The 18281-nt window shown below is 43.3% G+C and overlaps 1 pseudogene; it reads left to right on the top strand.

Annotated features, from left to right (window-relative positions):
• Positions 1-17668: 17668 nt before the first annotated feature.
• Positions 17669-18055, top strand: LOC109383956 (40S ribosomal protein S25 pseudogene; annotated as a pseudogene).
• The last annotated feature ends 226 nt before the right edge of the window (positions 18056-18281 follow it).

The following is an 18281-nucleotide window of genomic DNA, read 5'->3' as shown; positions in this document are numbered from 1 at the left end:
AATCTAGTTGTGGAGGACGTTGCCCCACCTGCCCAAGTTGGCACCATCACCGCGCTCCTCCCTGGAGAGGCAGATCAGTCGCAGGCCCCTGGACGGCCACTCACTGCGGCTGCCGGCCGCCCACGCCGGCCGTGGGCCACACACGCAGCCCATGGCAACCCACCGCCACAGGGACCGCAGCCCACGCCGTCGCCGGCAAATCACGGCAGCCCAGCTCCAGGGTGAGCTGTTGTTCAGCATCTTAGCTGTGGAGGGCAGTGTTCACTGGCCCTCATATGTGGGATCCGAACCGGGGCCCTCTGGCATCCCAAGACGAGTTCTCAACCATCGTGCCACTCGGCCGGCCCATGAGTCTTCTATTTTAAACGAATCATAATTTGGAATAAAGAAAGCATGCTGTATCACATTGAACTTAGTACTAGGAAAGAAGAAAAACTTCCATTCACTAGGATAAATGTAGTATTGACTATAAGGACATCTAGTTTTTATTTTTTTATTTTTTGCTACTTGACATAAAACACATTTTTACTTTACTGTCTTCATAGGCTTGGAGGTACAACAGAGAGAGAGAGAGAGAGAGAGAGAGAGAGAGAGAGAGACCACACTCTTCCTCTCTCCTGATGACATCTCTGCTTACCAAGGTCTTTTCTTTGAGGCTGTATTCGCTACCCTTTTTCCAGCCCTCCATGGGATTCTGTCTCAAAAACTGCTGAAGTTCTGCATGTCAATAAAAAAATTTAAAAAGTGTGTTCAACATGCCAGCTTGATAGTCATTTGCAGTGGTAGATACTAATATTAAAAGATCAGTGCTAAGCTAATAGCCTTATCTAACTTATGTAGACAAATTGACTTATGTTTAAACATAATTAGAATCTGATTGAACTCTTTTTTTTTTTTTTAAGATTTCATTGGGGAATTGGGGGAAGGGGAACAGACAAGTCACTATCCGTTTGTTCTTCAGTCTAGTTGTGGAGGATGTTGCTTCACTGGCCCAAGTTGGTACCATCATTGCGCTCTTCCCAGGTGAGGCAGATCAGTCGCCAGCTTCTGGACGGCTGCTCACAGTGGCTGCTGGCCGCTCACGCTGGCTGCTGGCTACACACGGTAGCCCATGGCAACCCACTGCAGCAGGCAGCCCAGCTCCAGGTTGAGCCGTTGTTCAGCATCTTAGCTGTAGAGGGCAGTGTCACTGGCCTTCATATGTGGGATCCGAATTGGGGTCCTCTGGAGTCCCAAGCCAGCTCTCAACCAACGCGCCACTCGGCTGGCCCATGATTGAACATTTTTTATTGGTACAATTACTGGAATTTTCTTATGTCTCCTAGGTGTTATATAAGGACTACCTTTCTGAACTTTGTCGTGAAAATGAATACCCCATGACCAGCAGTATGGGCACCACCTGAAAGCTTGTTAGAAATGCAGAATCTCAGGTCCCACCCCAGACCTAGTAAGTCGGGATCTGCATTTTAAAAGGATCCCAGGAAGGGCCACTCTTCAGCGTGAGTTTCAGATTGCCTATTAGATTGATTACTAGAATAATTTTAGAGAAAAACAATGTTGTGTACATCTTTGAGGAGGCCTTGTGCAATCAATTCTAACATAGAAGTTAATAAGAATTTTAAATTATTGTTTTTGATACCTTCCTGGAACTTGTGTTTATACTCAGTGATCTGCACAGAATGATTAATTGTTTTATATTTTAGAATAATAATAAAATGCATTATAATGTTGCTCTAACAACTCATGAGTTATTTTGGGGTTAGATTACTTTAAATCTTAGTTTAGCATCTAAGTACTGAATGATTTAATGCTTAGTTACTTATTATTATCCCATACGTCTTTGTGCTTGTTAAAATACAAACTAGTTTCAATGATTTAAAAAATGTAAACTCACTTTCAATCATATATGCTTTTTAAAATAAATGTACATTTGCGTTATAACTCCTTCATCATTTAGAAACTGAGAGAGAGTGAAGGAGAATTGAAGTGACTATCCATGAAATAACGTTTTGTGTTGGGAAGCAGAGAACTGGGGGTTGCAACTAAAGAGTAGGGACAGTCAGCCTCTAAATTAATTTTTACCTCTCTTCTCTCTGGATTTCTTAAGCCATTATTTACAAGCTGTCAAATTTTATGGTTGAAGTAATTTGTATAAAATATGCAGTGAAAGCATATTTTATCCATTGATTTCTGGGCTGTTCATGGTTGCCACTCATTTCCTGAAGAACTCTTTTCTGCTTGCACAAAACACAGATTAAAATATCAGTCTTTAATCCTGTCTCTAATGCAGAGATTAAGAGAGTGGGCAAAGCAGTTAGCCAGGCCTGGGTTTAAACCATAGCTCTGCTCATTATTAATTGTGTATAATTCAGCCAAGTCATTCTATGTCTGTGACCCACATTTTCTTCATTTTAAAATGTAGGTAATAATAGTATAGCATTTGAGATAGTTTCAGTGAGCACTAAATGAGGTAATACATGTGAAGCTCTATCACTTGAAACATTTTAAAAGGGATTTGAGAGGATTTTTTTGATGAAAATTTTAATAAGTACAGCTTTATCTATACTTGAGTTTTTTATTGAGGGAACTGCCACTTCCGGTAATAGCAGATTAGATAATTTGTTATAGCTCTCCCAACAGAGGATAACCCAAAAAGCTAGCCAAAATGTAATATACACAAAATCAATTTTTTAAAGCATGGAAGAATTAACAAGATAGTGAAAAATCTGAAAGAAGACTGGAACCCATGGACAGACCCTGGTATGTCGGGCCTCTTTGGATTTTATAGGCATTGACTGAACAAAAAGAGATGAATGAAACCTGAGCTGTGCTTTTGGTGACCTCACAAAGCCAAGGGGGAAAAGTTAAAATTTGGGGCCCACCAATGAGACTAGTAAAGTGACGCCCACTTTGGGCTGGCATCCCTGAAGGATTTTGCCATAGGAGTAAGGATGAACTGCTGTAAGCAGCCTTTTCACAGTCCTGCAGCCTTTGAGAAAACCTCAAGGCTTTCTCTTGGCTTAAACTTGGTTTAAGGCAATCCCAGACTGCTACTCCCCTTAGTGAGTGAGCTACAGAAGCAAATAAAAATCTTCCCTAACGGAAGGTCATATCATCCTAGGCCTAAAATAATTTTTTCAAATACTTATAAAATAATGTGTCCAGTGCACAAAGATAAGCAGACGCAAGGAGACAACATACCATGAGTGAGAATGAGCAGAAACAAGAGACACACCAAAATCAGAAGTACAGTAACTACAGATACTAACATTATTAGATGTGGTATATATGATAACGCTATATTGTAAGAGATAGAGCCAGCCTTGAAAAATGGACAGGGAATTAGAAAAAATGAAATAGAAATGTTTTACAATTCAGGAGAAAAAAATTACAATAACTCAACTAAGAACTCACTGGATAGATTTAAGACCAAATTAGACAGTGCTAACGAGATAATTAGTAAACTGGGAGATAATTTAGAAGTTTATCCCCAAATCATCATGCACAGGAAATAAGTACCACAGAGGTAAAGGGAAGAGGCACAGAGCATATAATGTAAATGTTTAATATATGTTTAATTGGAGCCCTAAAAAGAGAGGAACAAGAGAATGAAGACAAAATAGTTGAAAAGATAATTGCTAATAATTTTGAATAACTAACAAATGCTATCCAACCACAGATGCAAGAAACCCAATATATTCCAAGCAAAATAAATAAAAGGAAATCCATACGTAGGCACATCATAGTGAAATTGCAGAAAACCAAAGTCAGGCAAAACTGACAAGTGGCCAATGAAAGAAGACCGACTCCCTTCAAAGGAGCATCACCTATATTGGCCTACTTTCTCACAGCCACAGTAGATGCGAAAAGGTAGTGGATGATGCTTTCAGTCAGAAAGCACTGATCCTAGGGTGACTGGGATGAGGCACTTGCCCCAGCTGAAAATTTAAGGGGTGCCCAAACACTTACTTATCAGAATAAATACAATAATAAGTATTGACTGTGCTGGGAGAGCGTATAGATTTGGTTTTCACCAGCAGCATCAGTGGAAGTGAGCGTTTCCGGAGTATTTGGGCAATAATATAGTTAATCAAACCCGAAAACCCCCTTAGACTAGAATTTTTTTTTTACTAACCTTAACAAAAATTTAAATGATATAACAACAATTATATAAAATTAGAGGATTACAGAAAAAAATAAACACAATTCTACCACTCTAAATCACAGTAATTTTTTATATGTTCTCTTCTTATCTTTGTTCACATGTATGTGATTTTCACATGATTGTAAGAACAGGACTTGAAATCATGATCCATATGCTCATATCCACTTGGGAGGTGGGACAGCTTCTTTTTTCCCTGCTGGGAGGGCTGAGGTAGGACAGTGTATAGCAGTGTGCTGGGGTGGCCCTAGCAAAGTACCACAAACTGGATGGCTTAGAACAACATAAATTTATTCCCCCAGAGCTCTGCAGTCCAGAAGCCCTAAATGAAAGTGTTGTGTTCCCTCTGAGACTCTAGGTATTAGAATCCTTCCCTGCCTCTTCCAGTTTCTGGTGGTGGCTGGCAATCCTTGGCATTTCTCACCTCGCAGCTGTATCACCCCTACTTCTGCCTCACCCCTATCTCCGACTCCACTGGCACAGGGAGGTCGCCTTTGTATCTTGTCCTCTTCTAACAAGGACACCAGTCACATTGGATTAGGGCCCTTTCTACTACAGTGTGACCTCATTGTCACTAATTATAGCTTCAAAGGCCCTATTTCCAAATAAGGCCACATTCTGAGGTACTGGGGGTTAGACTTCAACATGACTTTTTTTGTGGGACATCATTCAGCTCATAACGGAGGCAAATCAGAAAAGACAGCAATGACCGGGACAGCGAGGTGAGGGCACGGGTGTGGACCGGTCATGGAGGCAGGGGTGAGGATAGCTGGCCGCTTCCATTACAAACTTAAAGGGTGACCACTTAGGAAGTTTCTCTGTTCACTTAAAACTTCGTGTTGGGCTAGAGAATTTTTCATTGATTAGTGGGACTCTAATGGATCAACTGCTCAGGAAATAAAAAAGTATGCTGATTTCACATATTTTTGTCCAATCCCATTGTTTCCCCAACAGAAAGTATTTCTCACCCCTGGCATCAGCCTAAATTAACCACATCGTGTTGTGTTAATAGTTCCAGGGATCCAGTGGGACTTCGGTAAGAGTTTAACACTCACTCAGTTGAATCCTGCACATCTTTCTGAGAATGCAGCTGGGAGAATCAGTAACTTAGTCTTAAAAAGACAATGATTTAGTCCTTCTTAAGAGGATAAAGGTATTAACATAGCAAAAGATTAAATGTCTTTCCAACAAATAGTTATGCATTTTAGCCAAAGGAAGTATGTTCTATGTTTGCATGCACGTTCCATAGTCTGAGATTTACATTTTCTTTTGCATGTAAAAGTAAGCACATGTCAATTACCCACTGAGGGGGTGCTGAGAGAGAGAGAGAGAGAGAGAGAGAGAGAGAGAGAGAGAGAGAGAGAGAGAGAGGGAATTTCTCAATAATCACCTGAATAAAAACCACTTATGCAAAATGCCATTTCTGACGCATGTGTACAAAGCAGGTAGCATGCTTGGCAAGGAGCACTGGAGGCAGCGGCTCTGCTATTCTCAGGCTCTTCGTCTTCTGCTTTAATGGGATTAGGCTTGCATCAGGATAATTTCAGTTGCATATCAAAGTCATTTAGGTGCAATAGATGAAGTTTCTTTCCAGGGAGGCTTTGGAATTAATGAATTCAACCAACTTTCCAGGAGACAAACCAGGGATGAGGGATCCAAATCTAAAAAGTGCCCTATTCCAGGTTCCAAAAACAGAGTTCCTGGAGCAACCGCAAAGAGGACCAGGTGTCTTCATTTCTCACTATCCCAGTACTGTGTTGGCCAAAGGATTATCTTGTAAGTGTGGTATATTTCCTCTTTAAAATGAAATCTGAATGAAAGTTGGTACTAGTTTGAAATCATTCCATAGAGATGTGATGGCCACAGGCATAACATTTCAGAATTATAGAACCCCAAGGTTTTCAGCAGAGTTTTTAGTAGATATTATTATTAATCAATAACCATTCAACAGAGATTACTAAAGGCCCTCTCTATGCTAGGTGCAGAGAATTCATACAATGGCATATGACAAAGAGATGGAATGAACGGCTGCTATGCACATCAACATGAATGAATCTCTTAAAAATCATTTTGAGCAAAGCAAGCCAATACAAAAGAATACATAGTGCAGGATCCACTTTTAGAAAGCTCAAAATCAGGCAAACTAGCCCATGGTGTCTGAAGTTAGGCTGGCTGGGGCCAGTGGAGACTGGAGGACTTCTGAGGTGCAGGCAATGCTCCGGCTCTTAGTCTGGGTGATGGTTATATGAGGTGATTCACTTTGTGAAAGTCCATCAAGCCATACCTTGAGACCAGAGCACTTAACTGCAAGGCATCTTAGACTTCAGTAAAAAGTTCCTTATAAAACTATGGGGGATATTGAAGCAGTGACATGACCAGGTGCAAATATTATAAGGAGTTCTCTTGTGCTGTAAGATAGATTCAAGGAAGGCAGAGAGATAGCAGAGAAATCACTGAGGGGCTGTTGCATTTGTCCCAGTGAGAGGTAGGGTGACATGGTCTGGGGTGGTGAAAGTTGAGACAAAGAGGATAGATAGGTTGAAATGTAATTAGGGGAAGGAAATGCCAGGACCTACTGAGGCAGGAAGGGAATGAAATCTTAGCCTGGTGAACAGTAGCAACGTTCATTGAGAGGAGGAAAATTGGAAGTGGAATTGATTTATCCTTTCATTATTTCACACCCAAAGTCCCATACAATCAAAAGCAAATGATATCACATTCATCTTAGAGACCATGAGGCTATGATACATAAAGGTTAGCAATTTTTAACTTTTTAAAAAATTTTAAAATTTTTTATTTTTAGCAATTTTTAACTTTATGTAACGCTTTCTTTCCTAATGTATTGAAGTTCATATTTAGTTACATTGTTTTAGTAGGGGATACAAGTTCAGCGAGGCATTATCAGCTCTATTTTGTAGCTGAAGAGGCACTGGGAGGAGAAGGGAGGACGTCAAGGCCACAGGCTCGACTTCCCAACTCATGGTCCAGCAGTGAGCACAGAATAAGAGGGAGCCCAACTACCTGCATATTTTCCAAGTCTAAAAATCCCTTTTCCAAGATGTGAGAATGAGCGGTTCCCACACATTTTGAGATTAAAAAAAATATATGGAAGAGACAACACATATGCCAAAAATTATCTTTGGCAGCTCTGTTCCACAACACTCTTTTGTGCTTCATCGGGCACCAAAACAAAATCATGGCTGTGTCTTGGCACCAGCAGTGTCGATTTCCTTGTGTTAAATACTATATTACAGTTTTGCACCATTGCCCACAGTGCAGAAATAAGATCTCTGGCACCAAGGACTGGGAGAATGATTTAATGTTTGCTCCAAATGTTGATGCTCAGATCCATTTGAAATATTTTTATTACTCTGTTTCTTTTCCATGTATACATTCATATGGAATCTTGCCACATGGCAAGATGGTTTACTGAAATATTTTCAATGAATCTGCAAATTTTTGTTCCTATGATGCAGGATTTAGACAGGATAAATTATTTTCTTTCTCTCTACATTAAATAACCTCAGTTTAGTCCCCCCAAAATTGGGGACAGAGAATAATTCCAGGTAATCAAGGGTTTAGACCTGTGCTTTCAGATGCACTTTCTGTGATGACGGAAATGTCCTAGCTGACTGTCCACACCTATAGCCATCACATGACCTTCTCCCTCTTTTCGTGTCAGTCCCTGTGTCTCTTCTCCCTTTCTCATAAGGACATTAGTCATGCTGGATTAGGGCCAACCTAATGATCTCACGTCACTTGATAACCTCCTTGAAGACCCTTCTCCAAGCAAGGTCACATTCTGGGGTACTGGGGATTAGAACTTGAACACGTTTTTTAATTTTAATTTTTATATTTATTTATTTATTTATTTTTATATTTATTTATTTATTTATTTATTTTTAAGCTGAGCCATCCTGCCGCCTTTTGGCAGCTCAGTGGCAGCTCAGCTTGGGCCGGGAATCGAACCGCTGTTGCTCAGAGCTCAAACTCTTGAGCGACTGAGCCACTTGGCCGGCCCTGAATAAGTTTTTTTAAATTGTTTAAATATGTACTGGAATATTGGGCAGAGCCCAGGCTGTGGTGGTGGTGGGGTTCCTCTATTCCCTTTCCTGGACTTCAACTCTCACTTGCCCAATTTAAGAGAACCCTCCTTCTGTGTCTGCAGTGGTTCATATTGTGAAGGCCACTCCCAAGGCAAGAGAGGCAGGGTGGCCACCAGGACAGTCACCTTGGGAACATCCATCACTATGTGCTGGGCTGGCTCTCAGCAAGGACCTTGAGACCCTCAACTTGCCAGCCATAACGTCTCTGCCACTTGGAACTAACTGGGTGACCTGGGGCAAGTTACCTAATTTCTTAGCTTCAATTTTCTCATCTGAATAAATCAACATTCCTCTTATTGTGAGTCAGCACAGGCTCTGAAGCACACTATGCATCAATAACTAGCACCCATTTTGTTATTGGTTTAATATAGGCAAGTCTGTCCTCCAAGAATAAATGGCAGAGATTAAATTGATGTTCGATAATGGTGAACCTGGCATCACTGATCTGACAGTAACTAGATGTTTGGTCTTGGAAAACTCTAGTTCTCAAGATGTTTGTCAGTGGAATAAGGTACCTAGACAAGACCTAAAGAGCTGTAAGTTCTGCTTTAGACACTCTCTACCTTAGATGGAAGGAACATGGGGACAACTGGGTCAGAACACAGGAGCGCATCAACTTCAGGTCCCTTGGAGACAGGTGAGGACTGGACATGGAGATGGGAGATGTGTTGGAAAATATGAGTTCCAAATGTGAAGCCCAAGCAACAAGAGACTCTGAAATGGAATCAGGAAGAGGAATTTGCATGTCTAGTAGTTTGATAAGGACTGTTTCTCAGTTATGGTTGTGGTGCTAGCAGCAGGTTCTTTTCCTTCTATGTGAATAGGGCTTTCCACAGAGACTCAGGTGCCAACATATGGATAAACACAGGTGTGCTTTAGTGCTGCTTCTCCCACAGGACCCAATGGGGAAGAAAGTGCTAGATCATTAATAAAATGGGGCAGTGTCACTGCTACCTGCCTCTCCAGGCAGCTTCCGAGAGAGTAGATGGTGTCATTTTGAGAGTCAGTGAGTTCCCAGAAAACCAAGTCTCCTTCCATGGGAGAAGGACACTTCCAGTAGTAAGGGTTGGGGGACAACCATGGTATCACAGATTCAGGGGCCTGTCCTGTGGCCTTGGGCTGTCTGGATAGATGGCCACATGTGGTCCTGCTTTATTACTAGTGACCAGACCATCAGAGACCAGCTGTCAAGGCAAAAACAACACACCAACCCCTAAAATATATACATAGCTAAAAGGCAGTCAACTGCTTTGATTTCAAATACAACATTAAGACCTGGACCTAAAACAGCTCTATCCAGCTGTACGCAGTTAGATTTCTATAAGGCCAACAGTCTTCTTTAGGTGGCAAGTCATGATAAAAGAAAAAGAAAAAAAAGAAGGCAAAAGGTATTTGCTCAGAGCCTCAGGCCCAATAAGGAAATTGTCCAAGGAACTCCTTGAAGTCAACTGGAGAAATTCACGAGTTTGGATTTGGGTTATTTGGGAATGGTGAAACCCCTACTGCAGCCAGGGGTCAGATTTTGTGCCAGAGGCTGCTCCCAAGTAGAGTCCTAAATTGTGACGCCAAGTTCTGTTTGTGTGTAAGAGTGTGGGATTCCCATGGACTTTAGAGAGAGAAAGCAGGCATGAGGCAGGGGCAGAAATAAGTCCTTCAAGCCAAGTTGGTTTCCTCTGGGCAGGCAACACTGAATATATATGCACAAGCTGGCCTATCTCCATCTGGAATTGGAACATCAGCAATGATGCCTGGTTTTGCCTTTTTATTTTAATAGGTCATGAGGAAATTCCAGAAAAGAGTACAGTAGGAGTATTTGAAGAGAGAAGGGATTTTGACATGGGATTCTGGCTATTCCACTAAGGAACCATGGAATGAGCGGGAGGCCTAAGTGTGGTCAAGAGCTGTCTGAGGGTGTGTTTGTTTCTAAGTGATATTGGGTAGTTTTTGAGATTCTTATTGTTGTCCCAACTGGAATTAGTACCTACAGGAATTTGCACCTTATATTTATTTGCTAATGTTAGTAAAGAATTCATATGGAGTGTCAGGAAGCACTAAGTCTCCTTGTGTGCGATGTAGCTATACAAGGACTCCGCCCACACCAATTTGAACACATGCTGGGTTGGATATGATCCTTTTCACAAAATGTGCATTCCTTCTTCTTCCTCTACTACAGAGGCTGGAGAGCTAACAGAGCACATCCTCTGACGCCTTTGCTGCTAGGTTTCTGAATGTCAATCACATTTCCCCACTTCGGGTCTCTTACTGGGGGAAGACTTCAAGGCAGAAGCGAAGGCCATCTTCTTGCTGCCTGTAACCATGTCCTGCTACCTAGAAAGGCTGTGCAGATAAGACCTCACACAGCTGTGCTCATGTGTCCACAACTCATGTGCAGTGGCTTTTGTGATGGGAGCCACAGTGGAAATATGCAGTTTTATTTACATTGAGTCACCAGCTTTGTGGGGTTGAAAGACATTGTTAGGGTGGTGGGAGCAGCCACCAAGCCTGACTGTGTTCTTGAACCCCGTGGTGTCAGTGGCACCTGATCCCCCGTTTTCGTGATTGTGACAAAGTTGCCAGTGTGCTACTAAAGGATCTAGGCTCTCACATGGGGTCTCTATAGCAGCTTCTGTTTCTTTTGCAAAGTTATCAGTGATATATTTCATTGTTTCCTGGAAAGGTTAGTTTTTTTGTTTGTTTGTTCAGTCATTCATTAATCTACTCATTTTCTTCATTCCTTCATTCATCTTTTCACTTTTTTATTTAACAAACACTAACACTGAATACCTATGGCTTGTAGGCACTGTACTAATTCCTGTGGATGCAAAATAAATAAGGCTTGATCTTTAAGGAGATGACAATTTTGGGGAGACAAATGGACACCATAATAAAGCATATCATGGGCAGTGATAGAGGTGTGCAAGGTAGAGCTCGTAATCCTACTGAGAGTGTGGGCAGGAGGTGGGCTACCAGGGGAAGGTCTATGCAACCATTATAGGAGAAAAACAGAAAAATATAACCCCTGACCTCAGGCGATTATACACTAAAAAGAACTCAGGAAAGAGTACCTAGCTCTTGACTGTCGTGTGTGTTCTGACTCTGTACCTTGATGCCGATTCTGCAAGGAGAGGACCTGCCTTTTCCATAATGATTTCATCAGAATCTTGTGTGGTATGTGATGTCCACAGCACGTGCAAACAACCAGATGCAGGAATGATGCGGCACGGGCCACTCAGCTACTCGGTCACTCTACAGACACTTACTGAAGAGATGCCACCATGGACAGAGATGTCAGATTGAGTGAGATAAGCAAGGTTTCTGTCTGGACAGACCTGGGAAACCCAGATATCTACACGGAAAACAATTGCATAAAGATAAATGAGAAATTTTGTCCCTGCAAGAAGGTGACAGTCTGATGCAGTAAGCAGAAAGGTAAACAAACAGTGACATTCAAGGTGGCCAGGGTTGGCATATGGGTACCTACCAGATGTGATGAGAGGCAGCTAAGGGGCATCTAACACCAAGAGCAGGGGGAGTAAGAGCTAACATGATGTAAACTGACATTAAGTAATGTCACACGGGCTTTATCCCAGCTGATGTTCACAGTAGGCAGCTATCATTGCATCTCAGACAGGAAAAAGGAACACAGAGTTTAGGTACCCAGCTCAAGCTTGCACAGTCAGGAAGCAGAGACCAAAGATTAGACCAAGACAGACTGTGTTCTGAACCACGTCCTGGAGCATGCAGAGAAGCTTGCCAGTGGGCAGCAGGAAAGGGGGAGGGAACCACAGTGCAAAGGCTCGGAGGCAGTGCAGGGCACACAGCAGGCACTCAATAAGCACTGACTTGATTTGACAACCAAAACTTTCCTCTGTGAGTGCCGCTGCTCCTCCTGAGAAGGTACAGGTATAGAGTTTATCGGAGCTGTTCAAATGGCCACTCCACAATGTACAGTGTTGAGGTGTCAGGCAAAACTTAACACCCAAGCCTCAGTTTTGGGTGTTAAGTTCCCACTACATGTTCAGAATGCCATATGTACTTTGCAGTGCTGTTTTGAGTATTAGGGAATATATATATATATATATATATATATATATATATATATATATATATATATATATATATATACACACACACACACATATATATTCCCTAGCACAGTGCCTGGCATAAAGTAGGTGCTCAACAAATAGGGACTATTAACATTCCCTCACTCAACACACAGCTGCCTGGAGCCTCCCCGATCCATGGGACATGGAGGAAGCCCTGTGGGCTCTCCCCTTTGCCTTCGGGTACCTGGAGCATCAGGTCTGGGAGCCCAGACCTGAGGTCAGCGGTGATGTGGGAGTGTCTGCCCTTCGGCTGGGACTCACTCACTTCCATGCTACTTGTCTCCCAGTGAATGCTGGCAGCAACCCACCTGAGAGCACCCAGAAAAGCCCTCGAATGGAGTCGAGAGCTACACCTGCTGTACAGAACCGTAGCAGACCCTGCTTGCCTCATTGCAGGGCAAGCTGGCACTGAGCTGGGTGCCATTTTAGACAAATGCCTCTCACATTATTGATTTTAGTCTTGTTACCTTACGTCTTTTTTCATAAGTGATAATGCTATTTGTCATAAATCATTGAATATCAGAATTGGCAGGCATCAAAGGCCTTTTAGTGATGCAACAAAACAACAAAATTTATCAACCCATGATTCTCTTCTTCCCCTACTGATTCACCCGCTTTTAGGTGGAGCCCTTCAAGGAATCAAGAGATGAGAGTTTCTTGCAGCTGAGCTCTGTAAACTGCTACTTAAAGTGAACCCACAAGAACTTCCTGCAAATACTTAGGCAGGGGCTGTATCAAGGCAAAAGATAGAAAAGTGGCTCCCATCTTTCAAGAATGCCCAAGACTGGGTCTAAATGCATCTCCAGTGAGCTGGAAGACTTTTCCAGAAAGTTTATCATATGTATTTTCTTTTTGACACATTAGAAGTGTTCCGCTTTTCTTGTATTGATTCTGTGCACTGTCCAGCAGGTAGAGGAGGAGTGACAATTGGGAGATACAGACAACGTTCCTCTCAGAGAGCCGATAACCCAGTGTGACTGTTGGGGGTGTTTAACACTTATCCTCCCATGGAGCTGTAAAAAACAAAGCCTGCCAAGTGTGCAGCTGTTTGAGTCTGCACACGGAATTGCACTGGAGCCCGCCATTGATTTTTGCTTGTGTGGGTCGGCAACTGTGGCATTTTGCTTGGATCTTGACTTTATTTGAAACTCCATGGGTAAGAAAATATGTCAATCAGACTGTCTTCGTGGGAATGAGGCCTTCGCTTGACAAGCATAGAAATCTAACCTGCATGATAAAATAAAATACTTTCTACTAGACATGTGGGGTGAAGCTTGGATCTTTATAAACTCTGGGAAAACTCCAGCAGCATTGGACTGTGAGAATGTAGTGCAGGCAGCCAGAAGATGAAAAACTGTTGAAAATTGACCTCTATTCTCTCTTTGTCACCTGCTCCAGTTTTGGAGGAAGAGGCAGGGGTCCTGGTGTGACAGAGAGGGGGTGCTTCTGGAAGGTGGAATCCATTTCCACCCTTTTCCTTCTCTTGTTCTGCTCTCAGTGGCCCCTGTCACACTCCCCCAGGCGAGGGTGGGAATCTAGTCACCAAGACCCATTCTAAAGGAACCTACCCTCTCCGGTGTGAATCTGTGTCAGATTTTCAGAATTCATCTGCTCTTTTAAACAATAGCCGATTAACAAAAGTTTGAGCAGAGCCCTTGTCATTGTAAAGAGTGGCTTGGGCAGGCTTCTAGGTTGACTTCAGGGTCCCCTGGGGCTCTCTTTACAGGTTCATATCAGGACAGCAGCTTTAGCTCTTGTGTTCTAGGAACACATTGTGGTGGAGAGCGGAGCTGAGTACCATCACAGGGCTGAGGACAGAACTGCGGGATACCAGGGTAAAGATGCACTGAGGTTTGTTTGTTGAGTGAAATGTTGTGGAATAAAGGTTTCAAATATAAGGGGCTTTATTTTTCGGTCTAGCCCTCCCTCTGATTATGTCAACACGTCAGAGTAAATGCAGAAGCCATCTTGATCTGAAGTAGCATATGTAATTTGGGGTCTCATATTTTTTTTCCCCTAAACTGTTCTATTTTTTCAAAAAATAATGAGAATCTTCTTGTTTATCGGACACAGTCACATCAGTTTCTTCATGTTTTTGAGAGAGCTGTGCTACCAGTAGTCTGGGTTAAATGATAGGTAAGATCATGCTAAGGAAGCCTTGGGTGGTCATTACTCAGCTATTGATGGTTGATTTATTGAGGGAGACTTTTTGGATAAAATTTGTCTGGGTCAGTTTTACTCCTATGGGGGCAGCATTTGCTGATGCTTTTTGGTCCTGTGGACATTGGCTTTTTCTATTCTCTGTGTTGGGCCCCTCACTGCTTCCTAAACTCTGACCACAATGACCTGTACCTTCCTCCTTAATGATGTTGGGTCCCCTGACATTGCTCATAAACTCTGTGGGTCTTTCTTAACGTCAATGATTTACGTATTTCCCCATGTATAAGACACACCATTTTTCAAAAAATATGGGGTCTAAAAACTGGGTGCGTCTTATACAGTGGTTGTATGAGTGCAAAAACAAGCGCAAAAAAAGCGGAAAATGCAAGTAAAAAAAACTACAAACACTGTATAAGACGCACCCAGTTTTTAGACTCCAAATTTTTTGAAAAAGGGTGCATCTTATACATGGGGAAATACGGTAACTTCCAGGCCTTTTCCTGGCACCTGCTCTAACCCCGGCCTTTGTCAGGTGCACTGAGTTGCCTGGATGACCCCTGCTGCAGGATCTGCAGAGGAGAGCTCTGGGGCTCCTGGCCAGCAGAGCAGAGCTGTGCTCAGAGAAGACCCAAACATCTGGCCATTATTCAGTTAGTAAAAATAACGTAGACACCACCCTGGACATGGAAAGAATAAATCTACACACAAAACTAATTAATGTTACCATATAGGTAATACCATAAGCTTTAAGGGGCAATTAATCTTACATTCAGAATAACTTGCAAAGTCTGAGTCTTTCTTCATGTCATTTTCCTCTCTTGATATGCCCCCTCTTCCTTTTATAGAACCTGTGGACCCTTCAAAGCCCTCTTGAGCTCCCCCAGACCAGTAATCTGGACTGAGAAGTCCATGGAGACAGAGACAGGAGCTTCAAACACAGGAGCTTTAAAGGGCAGGTGCACAGGCACTGGGCATCTCTAATGATGGCGGTTGTGATGACTCACACACCACAATGGTCCTGGGTTAAATGCAAGTCTCTATGCCTCTGTAAATACCTACCATCATCTTTCTTAATGTGGACCTGGTATCAGGTTCAGTCTCTCAACGCGTTCTTCCTGGAGTTCTCTGGGAAAACATCATAACCTCTCAATTTATAGTAAATTCTCCTGTCCGCACCACATGGGACTATGTTAGTTTGCTTTGTTTTCACTCGTGTAATTTCCATACTCTCATCACAATACCCACACCAACCTTCTTCCCATGTGTTCCGCATGGCTTCCCCTAGTGCTTTCAGGAGATCCCCTTTGGTGTTGCCATGCCAACACCCACATACATTACATTTACTTTGCTCCTGCCACCCCTTCCCACTCAGCATTCAGCTGGATGTCCTCCTGCTTGGGGTTCTGATGACTTTGTTACATAGATTCCTTATAGTCATTTAGAGGAGAGAAACATGCCCACTGGTATATTGTGGAAATGGAGCTTCTGAGTCCAGGACACCTGTTGGAGTTGCTTCTGGATAAGCGTCCTTCCCAGGGCTGCGGGCCACAGGTGGGCCCCTTAACCAAGTCTCTTTCTGCATGTTCGAAACCTCTCCTTCCTCTCTCTCTCCTGGCTTGTGATCTTGAAAAGTCTTTTGTGCAGAAATGACAGCATAAGGCAAATGCTTCTTTGTGTCCACTCACTGTCTGGTCCTTCCCTTCAATAACTGCCACTCTAATGGCACCCCTGTCCCAGTGGTAACCTCAAGGTCAGTGGACTCCATCCTTCTGTTCCTCAGCGCCACGTCCAGTCACGGCCCAGACTGGCAGCCTCCTTCATTGATGTCCTACCTCTCGACTGGCCTCTTTCTTCATCACTTAGGCTAAGTCCTGCTGCCCCAATCAACTTCCCCTCCAACCAATGTTCCAAATTGTTTCCAGAACGATCTTTGTAAAATGCAGATATAATCAGAGAAGGCCCCTTCTGAAAGCTTTACAGTGGCTCCCTATTTCTCTAGGATAAAACTCAGGTAGCATGGCTTCCCGGGTCCCCTTCAATTTGGCCTCACCTAGTTCTGGTTTTCTCTGTGACTAAACTGCTCCTTTGTAAAGGAGGTGCAATGGCTGAATTAGTGGTCCCACTCTGGCCCCACATCTCTGCACCTTCTGCCCTTTGTCCGTCCATCTGAGTTATGACCCTTCTCCAACATCAACCTTCAGGTGGCCATCCTGACCTTTTGGTTATGCGGACATGCCCCCTTTTTCCTGTCAGACCCTCTGTCTTGCAGACTGAGTTTCTTGGGAACACATGTCATGCCTTATTTTTAGCTCCATCACCTCAAATCAAGTCCAAGGGGCTCTACAGGAACAGCCAGAGACCTTGCTATGTCCCCTTGCAGACTGAAGACCCTGCTTTGATGGTGGAGCCCAGAGAGAGGGCTGCACTGGCCCAAACTATCCTCCTGAGTATTGGGCGAGCACACACGGACATTAGCCCATTCAGCTGCAGGCACCAGGACACCATAGTTGGAAGAGCTGGAGGCTCTGTCTGATGCCCAGGAGCGGAAGGGGGTCCCTGGAGAAGGAGGATGGGGGAGAAAGTCCCTAGCACCTGTGAGATGCCATGGGAGAGGCCCCTAGACTCCAGAGAGCCATAAGACTTCCTACAGGATCCTGCTTTAGACACCTGCCCTGCCAGGGGAAATAAGTGCCCCTCACCTTCATGTGGGCCAGGGAAGGTTTGCCCTACCTTCACAACCCACACCTCTGCTGGTGCCCTGGAGGATGTCCCGTGCCCGGGAGGGATGGAAGACCAAGTGGTGAGATCCTATCTACCGGTAGGCTTCAGGCATTTGCCAGCTCAGGCTGGAGGTATTGGGGGATGTGGTTGGAAGAGAACCTTTAACAGTAGATTAATTTTGGAAGGTAGAGGATCAGGACATTTTAAGTACAGAAATAAAGCAATTCTTGTGGCTGGGGATGCCACAATGAGGGCTTTGCGTCATCTGTGGGGGCTGAGAGAAGACCTGAGGCTGCCCCCACCCCAGAGGCTTTTGGGGAACAGCGTTGGGAGATACCCACAGACATTTAAATTTTTGTCTGACATCTTAGTGAGGCTGCAGTTATAGCCGCTGCTCCCCAAGCTTCTCCATGCTGCCCAAAGATGATAAGAAGAAAGATACTGGAAAGTCCACCAAGAAAGACAAAGACCCAGTGAACAAATCTGGAGGCAAAACCAAAATGAAGAAGTGATCCAAAAATAAAGATCGGGACAAGCTCACTAACCTAGTCTTGTTTGACAAAGCGACATATGACAAACTCCGTAAGGATGTTCCCAACTATAAGCTTATATCCCCAGCTGTTGTCTCTGAGAGACTGAAGACCCACAGTTCCTTGGCCAGGGCAGCCCTTCAGGAGCTCTTTAGTAAAGAATTTATTAAATTAGTTTCAAAGCACAGAGCTCAAGTAATTTACACCAGAAACACCAAGGGTGGGGATGCCCCAGCTGCTGGTGAAGATGCATGAACAGGTCCCACCAACTGTACATTTTGAAAGATAAAAATTTATTAATTAAAAAAAAGTTTAAACCCTTTGTCTCCTACCTAGAATTTTGGTCCTCCCCAGGATGTGAACCAACAAAATAATCATTGCTGCATACATATTACATGCCAAACATTTTACATGGATACTTACTTTTTGCCCCAAACTTTTTATTTAAAAAATTTTTCACACTTACAGAGAAGCTAAAAGAATAATGCAATGA

Source organism: Hipposideros armiger, unplaced genomic scaffold, assembly GCF_001890085.2.
Source record: "Hipposideros armiger isolate ML-2016 unplaced genomic scaffold, ASM189008v1 scaffold_91, whole genome shotgun sequence".
In the NCBI taxonomy this organism is placed as follows: Eukaryota; Metazoa; Chordata; class Mammalia; order Chiroptera; family Hipposideridae; genus Hipposideros; species Hipposideros armiger.
Note: the sequence above shows the minus strand (reverse complement) of the source record. Positions and strands in the feature narration are given on the sequence as shown.